This window comes from Culicoides brevitarsis, chromosome 3 (genome assembly GCF_036172545.1).
Source record: "Culicoides brevitarsis isolate CSIRO-B50_1 chromosome 3, AGI_CSIRO_Cbre_v1, whole genome shotgun sequence".
NCBI classification, from domain to species: domain Eukaryota; kingdom Metazoa; phylum Arthropoda; class Insecta; order Diptera; family Ceratopogonidae; genus Culicoides; species Culicoides brevitarsis.
In genome coordinates, this window is record NC_087087.1 from 10,927,165 (window position 1) to 10,936,763 (window position 9,599).

General features: G+C 28.7%; 1 protein-coding gene across 1 annotated transcript in view; it reads right to left on the bottom strand.

The window, feature by feature from the left end:
- The window catches only part of LOC134835190 (uncharacterized), a 116,902-nt gene extending 113,107 nt beyond the window's left edge, over positions 1-3,795 (bottom strand). Inside the window, exon 1 of the mRNA XM_063850061.1 lies at positions 3,657-3,795. The gene's annotated coding sequence lies outside the window, so the exon portion shown is untranslated. The remainder of the gene's footprint in view (positions 1-3,656) is intronic.
- Between the last annotated feature and the right edge of the window lie 5,804 nt (positions 3,796-9,599).

Genomic DNA, 9,599 nt, shown 5'->3' on the forward strand with positions numbered 1-9,599 from the left:
TTATCAATAAATAACTTTTTTTTGCAAACTTTTGAAGTTTTTTGCATCAGAAAAAACTGATAAAAAATTTTTCCTGGGATGGAAAATTTTAATTGAGGTCAACTTTGAAGCTTTGAAGGAAAAATATAAAAAATCAAGTTTAACTAAGATTTATCTCTAAAGCAAAGTAAAAGATTTCAATCCAAGTATAAAGCTCTAGAATTATTTTTCTCCCTCGTTTTCTATTTTTTTTTTACATAAAAAACGAAAAAAAAATGAAAACGATAATTCCGGTTGCTTATGAAGGCTGACTTCCGTTCTCTTTTCTGGTTTTTTTTTCAACATAATTCTTATTAATTTTTTTTCTTGTTTACCGACATATTTTGATGTTTCTGTTAAGATAATGTAACAAGTAATGATGACGCGTCATCGTCATGATATCATCATTCATTTCTTTTTTCTTCCTTCCTTTGTAATTGCAAAGGTCGACCTTCTTAATAATTTACGGATTAACGTTGCTTTAGCGTTCGTTCACTACCTACCCTCATTTAAACATCAAAAATTTATGTTAGAATTTCTTTCGTTTTTTTTTATTGTGTGTTATTTACACGACAAAAGAGAAACAGACAGAGGCAAGGAACCGAAGAAGAGAGAGTAGTAGGTAAATATGATATGGGTTGTAATTGGCCTCGTATTTATTTACATTTTTTTTTGTGATGGTTTATTTCTTTTTGCGAGCGTGTGTGTGAAAAAAACAGCAAGAAAAAAAAGGATAAAATTGTTTCCATCATTTTTTTATTTTTATTTTATTTTTTCGACCGTAAGTGTCAGTCTGGAAAATAATGCGAATTTTTTTTATTGGAGTGTTTTGCATGTTTTTTGGCGTGTGTTGTTTTTGAGGACAAGGCATTTAATTTGATTTTTTGTGGATATTTAATGCTTTTTGGATGAGCGTGGAAGAATATCTTTATGAATTATGTAAATCGTAAAATATTCGATTTTGGTAAGTTTAAGGAAGATTTTGAAATTTTTCGTGTTTTGTTGGATGGTCATAAATTTTTAAATTATAATGAAAGCTTTAGTTTTCTTTACAAGGCAAATAATTATTACAAAGAAAACGTTCAATTTTAAAATAATTTTTTTTATATCCATCAATTTTTTAATAAAAAACTTATATGAGCTCAAAAAATTTTAACTCTTACCAAAAAACATTCAAAAAATTTTCGAATCTTCGAAAGTTCTTGAACTTAAAAACCTCATGAAGATTTTTGTTAGACTTTGAACTACTTTAAATTTGACCGAGGTTTGATTTAAAAAAATTCTCATGATATAACACGCAAGAGGTGAAGTTTTACATTTTTAATTTTTTTTTTTGAGGTATAAAAAAAAGGTATTAAAAAATTTTTTAGTTGAGAAGACAAACAATCCTACAGAAAAAAATCGTCTGGAGTCTTCAAATTTTTTTGAGATCCAAAAAAAAATATGGTTGGGTGAAATTTTTAAAATTGTTTCTTTTGCTAGAACTGATAATTTTTTACTATACATTTTCTTTCCAAACTCCAAAAAAAAAGGTAAAAAATGAGAAATTTCACATTTTCATAAATTTTTCATATTCAAAGTATCATTGAACAATAACTGTTATTAATAGGATTCAAATATAAATTTTTAAAAATTAAGCTGCAAAATCGAAAATGGTCTTAAAATGAAGCTTTAGGGAGAAGAGCCAAATTTCAATTTGGATTTTTGAAAAAAAAAATTATATTTTCAATGTTAAAGCGTCATTAAATGATTTAGGGCCTCAAATGATCATTTTATGCTCTTTTTCACTATTTTATTTTTTTTTAGTACAAATGCAATAAGCTATATATCAATTTAAAGTTGAAAATGTTAAGAACAATTTCCATAACACAAAAAAAAATCAAATCTGGATTCTTTCAACAATTTTTTAACAGGGCAAAAATCGTCTCATTTCTAAAAAATTGTAAAAGGCGCTGGATTTTAATTTCAAAGCTGAAAAAAAATGTTTCTCTCCCAAAAGTTACAATTTAATCCCATTACCGATTGTTTTACAGCTTTTTTTTTAATTCATGCATGATCCTTTTTACTAAATAAATTTAATTCAGTTTCAAAATTTAATAATTTTCTTAAGATACGAAGAAAAAAAATTAATTTTATTTAAATTTTGAATTTATTTATTTTTATTTTTTTGAATTTTTATTTTTAATTTTTCTTTAAATTTTTTTAAATTTATTTTTGATATTTTTTTTTGAATTTATTTTTTTTTAATTTAAATTAATTTTGAATTAAAAACTTTTGATTATTCTTTTTAATAATAAATATTAAGAATAACTTTAAATACAAACTGACTAAATTTAACAATTTCTGTAAACATGTAACAAACACTCACGTCTATCAATTCAATCAACTCATCATATTTCTATATCTCATAAATTTCTAAATATTCATGAAGATTCAAAATTTTCAAAGTGACTTGATTTCACATCAATCGTTTTATTTTGTATTTATTTAACATATAACGAAAATTTTCCTGTTTTTGAAAATTGATTGACAATTTACCTTCAAAAACTTTTAAAAATCTTTCTCTCATTTATTAAAAAAAAAATTATTTATTAAAAAAATATTTTTTAATGATTTTTATTATTAAAAAAATAATAAATAAGAATAACTCCAAAAAAAATTAAAACAGTAGTTCCAACGAATAACATTTAATTTTATTAAACTACCACAAAAAATTTTAATAACTCCCTGAATTACCATTACAATTTTTAATAAAATTAAATCTCCTGTGACCCATAAACACAAAACAAATTTAAATAAATCACTTTCCCAAAAACAAAACAAACATTTCAAATAAAATTCAATCGATCCGCAATATGATGATTTTTCGCCCGGAGGACTTTTTCGCACTTTCATTTATATTTTTTAAATTTTATTTGACATTTTATTATTATTTTTTTTCAGTAAAAAATAGAATAATCACTGATATGCTGATTCAAAACATGTTAACCGGAAGATATTAAAACTGAAACTTTTTTTTTTTTAAATTTAAATATATTCCATCCTACTCGTCGCATATTGCTTAAACTTTTATCCTGTCACTGTTTTTTTTTTTGCTGCTGCAGTTGATACTCATGTATGCGAAAAAACACTATAAGAGCACAGACACAAATTTTTTAATTGCAAAATAATAAAATATACAAAAAAACGAGGCTCTGTACTCATCGATGTGTATAAAAAACAAAACAAAAAAAAATAAAATAAAAAGGGAACAGTACTCGTTCCGCAACACGTTATAAATTTTAATTAAGCACACAGACAGACGACTGCAGGTTTTTTTTTTTCGAAAAAAAAAAATTATATCCTCTTGTTATACTCTGCAGATTACAAATTGAATGTCCTGAAAGCAATAATTATATTGCTACTTTTTTTTTTACATAAATGCGTTTTATAAGATTAAATTAAATTAACTGTGTTATAAAAAAAAATTTCCTTTCGGCTACAAAAAAAAAACATTAAAACCGAGGCATGACAAATTATTATTTTTTTTTTGCATTGTGGAAATTTTCAAGAGAGCGTGCAAAAAAATCACATTTCACATATGTATCCGTTACCGCACAATAACTGTAATTATTATTTGTGTGTATTTCCATACCTACACATTTTTATTATTATTACGGTCATTTTTAATTTTTTTAATACTCTCGTGCCGTATCACACGTGAAACAGAGTGCACACAATGCAATTTTTGTTATTATTACATTACATTTTGATTTGCATGGGGGGATGCGAAAAATCTGGCACAATCACATTTTTTCATATATTTATTTTTTTGTTGCCTCATTATTTTGTTTTATTATTTTTATTTTTGTAATGTTATGATATAATTTATTTTATTTTTTATAAATAAATATTTATTTATTTTTTTTCAATAATTTTCTTTTATCTCACTTTTTATTATTTATTTTTATTTTTTCTTTAATTTTTTTTCGATATGTTGAATTTTTTTTTTATTTCGGAAGAAATAATTTTTTTTTTGTAATATTTTATTATGAACACTTTACGACCGTCACATTACAAGATTCAGATAATTTTTGCAATCTTGAGAGAAAAAATCACGATAAACCGTATTTTCGGAGTAACCGTCTATCACGTTTGACGTTTTCCACGTAACTGACTTGTGAAAGTGGAAATCATTCTGTTTTTCGTCTTCGAAATGCCGCGTCGTCCTCGTACGTACGTACCTTCGTCTATACGCCGACTTACTTTTGCCAAAATACACGAAAAATAACAACAACAAGGGAAAAAAGAAACAAAACAAATCTGCTTTGGCAAAGAGTTTCGTGTCGACTTCGGGATTTTCGTAACAAAAACATTCCAGGACGAAGTTCCGAGAGAGGAACTGAATTTCGGAACAACTGCGCATGTCCCTGTCGAAATACCGCTCGAGCGCTGGAATACTTTCGGGTGTCGTAATGAATGCACTTTTCCTGTGTGTGTGTGTCGTATAACGTTACATGGCACTTTATTCGAGAGTGCTGTACTGATTTTCTGCACACCTGAGTCCGCTCGTTAACGTGCAGCCACGAGGTACAGAGGAAAAATTGTAACAAATGAAATAATGCAGAATTTAAATAATTTTCTATTAAAGCGTTCTCCCAATTGTCATCTAAATATTTCATTTAATTCCGGAAGTACATTTAACGGTACAACAACGTGTCGAGAGACTTTTTGCGCCATAACTTTGAGCGAAATAATGATGATGATGTTGTGAGGTTGTAACTTGTTTATTTGAATTTAAAGCTTGTTTCGAAGAAGAAGAAAAAAGGTAGGAAACCAGAAAAACCAAAGTTTTGTCTACTTCTGTGAAAGTTTTGATGCTTTCTGCATAGTCATTAAGAGGTTTAACAACCTTTTTAAAAATAAGTTAAAGAAATTTAGTTCCTTAAAGGAGAAAGTTTGTTATGGTTTTCAAGTTCATCTTTAAGAATTTAACCAAAAGCAAACCAAAAGATTCTTTGCGTTTTAAACTAAAGAAAATTTTCAAAAAGTTTTAAAGAGAACAAAATTATAGCTTAATATATTTGTCTTTAAAACTATGTCAGCATGATTTTGTATGAAAAACATTTTCCATGAGCTCACTATGAACTCACAAGAAGTTACAAAAACTTTAAAAAATATTATGGAAGGTTTTCGAAGCTGTCAAAGGAGCTTCGTAAAGATTCAGAAACCTTCCATGAATGCTTTAAGAGTTTCTGAAGCATTCAATGAAGCTTCGAGATGATTCAGAAACCTTCCATGAATTCTCTAAGAGTTTCTGAAGCATTCAATGAAGCTTCAAGATGATTCAGAAACCTTCCATGATCTTTTGAAGAGTTTCTGAAGCATTCAATGAAGCTTCGAGATGATTCAGAAACCTTCCATGATTTTTTGAAGAGTTTCTGAAGCATTCAATGAAGCTTCGAGATGATTCAGAAACCTTCCATGATCTTTTGAAGAGTTTCTGAAGCATTCAATGAAGCTTCGAGATGATTCAGAAACCTTCCATGATCTTTTGAAGAGTTTCTGAAGCATTCAATGAAGCTTCGAGATGATTCAGAAACCTTCCATAATCTTTTGAAGAGTTTCTGAAGCATTCAATGAAGCTTCGAGATGATTCAGAAACCTTCCATGATCTTTTGAAGAGTTTCTGAAGCATTCAATGAAGCTTCGAGATGATTCAGAAACCTTCCATGATTTTTTTAAAAGTTTCTGAAGCATTCAATGAAGCTTCGAGATGATTCAGAAACCTTCCATGATCTTTTGAAGAGTTTCTGAAGCATTCAATGAAGCTTCGAGATGATTCAGAAATCTTCCATGATTTTTAGAAGAGTTTCTGGAGCATTCAATAAAGCTTCGAGATGATTCAGAAACCTTCCATAATCTTTTGAAGAGTTTCTGAAGCCTTCAATGAAGCTTCAAGATGATTCAGAAACCTTCCATGATCTTTTGAAGAGTTTCTGAAGCATTCAATGAAGCTTCGAGATGATTCAGAAACCTTCCATGATTTTTTGAAGAGTTTCTGAAGCATTCAATGAAGCTTCGAGATGATTCAGAAACCTTCCATGATCTTTTGAAGAGTTTCTGAAGCATTCAATGAAGCTTCGAGAAGATTCAGAAACCTTCCATGATTTTTTGAAGAGTTTCTGAAGCATTCAATGAAGCTTCGAGATGATTCAGAAACCTTCCAAGATTTTTTTAAAAGTTTCTGAATCTTTCAACGAACTTTTAAATACAATATATGACCACAAATCGAATAACTCCAATCGGATAAAAATTACTTTTCAGGTCACTTCCCTTGTCTCATTAGCGTTACATCTTGATTTTCCGCTCGAAGGTGCAAAATCCCTTTTTTTTACACAATTCATAAACATCACAAGTTTCTAGAAATTACAAAATAACAAATAAACTCTAAAAGTACAAAAAAAAACATAACAACCCTGTATGTAACATAATGTATAACCAATTTTGATTGATAAACTTCTGTAATTTAAAAAGTTTGAACAATATTTTCTTGTAATTCATACACTCTTCAAACTTACTTTTCCTCTTTTCCATTCTTACGTTCATCGAAACTCTTTCGCTTGATTCCACGATATTTTTCGTCAGCGCGTCGTTTTCACGTTAATTCACAAACCAAAAAGATTTTTTGATATTTTTTTTCAACTTGATGATTGACTTGATACTTGTTCGATTACTTTGAATCAAAAATCTTTCTGAATATTTTATTATTATTAAAATCGAAAGCCGCCGTCATTGAAGCTGCCATCAAACAGCAAAAAGTTACAGAATTCATTTACTGATTTATTTTTTTTTTCGTCTTTTTGTATGAAAATAAAAAGACGACACGAGCAAAAATGAGATGATGATGTTTCCAATAGCCTCGAGGATTTTCTGTAAAGTTGGTGTTCAATATTTTATCAAAGAAAAAAAAATCGAATATTTTTTTGTTGGCAAAAAAGTTGCTCTATATTCGAGTCGAAAATGTTTGATGGACATATTGGCATGAAATATGGCCCGGAGTGCTCTTGAGACGTTTGATGGGAAAACTTACACTTTTTTGAGGGTTTGAACATGTAGCGATGTGCCTTTAAATTGTTTGAGTCATGAAAATGTGCATTGGGATTTTTATTTTTAAAAGATAAAAAATCCCAATGCACATTTTTATGACTCAAAATCATAAAAAATTAAATTTTATGACTTTAAAAGTAAAAATCTTTTAAAGTTATAAAAAATTATCAATGAATTGATAAAAATCCATCATTTTTCGCATTAAACCAACGTCATTTCCATCCATTTTTGGTTCATTTCCTCTTTTTTTTGCCCCGACTTGTTTGAAAAAATTTTAATATTTTTTTCGTGCAATAAATAAAATTATTATATAATGGATTAAATGACACGGAAAAGTGCATTACACTATTTCCGCAATTGATATCAATTCACTGTCATGTAAACAGAGGAAAAAAGAAACTAAAGCCCCTTTATTGCCTCCGTGATGTTTATTGCCTTCCAGAGTCATGTTCAAGCCAAATAACCGTCAAATATGCATTAAAAAACACCTCGCTGTAACTCTGCATTGATGATATTCATTTTTTTAGACAGTTACAGACAATTCACATGTGTTCAATAATAAATATCAAATGTGTCAAATTGAACATGATTTCAATTTTAAAAAACATTCCGTAGTTGTACTGTATTCGAACAATAGACACGAAAATATTCACTTTAATCATATTTTTATTATTATTTTATGCATTTCGAGAATAATGTACGATGCGAATTTTTAGATAGATATCGGAAAAGAGAGGAAGCGATGTCATGCTATTTTAGGCCAGAACAGTTTTAGGAGGTTACTAACGTTTATAGATTTCAACGAATGGAAAATATACTTGAACGAAATGAAAATTAAGCTCTAATGGTGCTAATTATAAGGAATTTTATTGGGCTATCCTGTCAAATAGAGCTTTTCAACATATTTACTCTTTATCATTTGATTGAAATTAAACTAATGAACGAATTCTAATTTCGTTTGAATCTCTTTGTAATTTTAGTTCAAGTTTTGGATTGAATTGTCAACAATGAGATGTTTTTTTCTACTTGAATAAGCCTGATTTTAATGCCAATTTAACTGATGCAATAAATCGTCAACAGATTCATTCATCGATTCATAAAATTTCAAGCCAGATAGTTTTTCAAATAGAAACATGTTAACAGCTCTTATTTCGATAGTCAGGTAAGGCAAACCTTATAGTTTTTTTAGAAAAAAAAAATATGGAAAAAATCATTGATGTTCATCGATGAGCATTTTTGAAAGTACCTAATAAGACTTTCTGTAAAAATTTTCAAACGCTCAATCCAAAACTAAAGAATAATTGAATTAAATCTTTAATCCAGGCTTTTAAGGAAATTAGCTTAGATCAGTCGTTTAAGTTGTTGTTGTTGTTGTATTTTTTCCATCATTTAGATGATATATTCACTTTTTTGTGTTCTTAATTTGGGCTAGTTTACTATATTTTAATGTTTTAATCACATAATCTTTTGCTCTTTTTTTAAATTGATTCAAAAATATTTCAGTAATATCACAGGTTTTAGATAATTTGTTGTGTAATGCTGATCCCTTGTAAAATACTGAGTTGGTTAGCAGGTTACTTGATGGTTTTAGTTGATTGTATCTTCTCAAAAGGTAAGGCTGAACGTCTCCAACATGTGATATGTTTACTCTTAGGTAATCGGGCAAGAGACCTTTTACACATTTATAAGTAAGGACAAGCATATTAAAGTTTATTCTCTGTTTGACACTCAATAATTCTAGTTTATCGATTTGATTCAGTCAGTGATCTTAAAGCTTGGTTTTGCACTTTTTGTAATTCATTCAAATCAGTCTCGTTGTTCAATATCAAAATTGAGCTACAATAGTCTATGCACGACCCAACCATAGATTTATAAAGCATCAGTCTTGTTTCTCTATCGATCTTGTTTATGTTCCTCATCAAGAAACCAACCTTCTTTGCAGTCTTTTTTATCACAGTTTTGAGGTTTTCCTTCATATTCAATTCTTCATCAATAGTGATTCCCAAGTATTTGATTGTTTTAACTCTTTCAATTGCTTCATCTTGTAAAATTAATTCAGTGGTGTTGTTGTGTTTGTCTCCAAAGATCATGAACTTTGTTTTGTTTACATTCAATTTAAACTTAAACATATCGAGAAATTTCTTTACATTTACAAAATCACTTTTGAGGTCGTTTATCGCATCGTCGTAGGAATCGCCAGCTGTCCAAAGCAAAGCAATCATCAGCAAAGAGATTGATCTTACATTTAGTTACAAATTTTACAATTTCATTAACATATAGACTAAACAAGAGTAAGTATCAGACCATCGAGCATAAAGTCGACGGTTTAAGTCGGTTCAAGACTCAAAAAAAACTGAAATGCCTTGTTGACTCGGTATTTCGGTATTGCATTCGGTATTTCAAAGCGCTAAAGTCAAGCAGCTGAATAACATTCAGCATAATCTCAACTCCCAATTCGGCATATCGATCTGGCAGTAAAATGGCTCTCAATG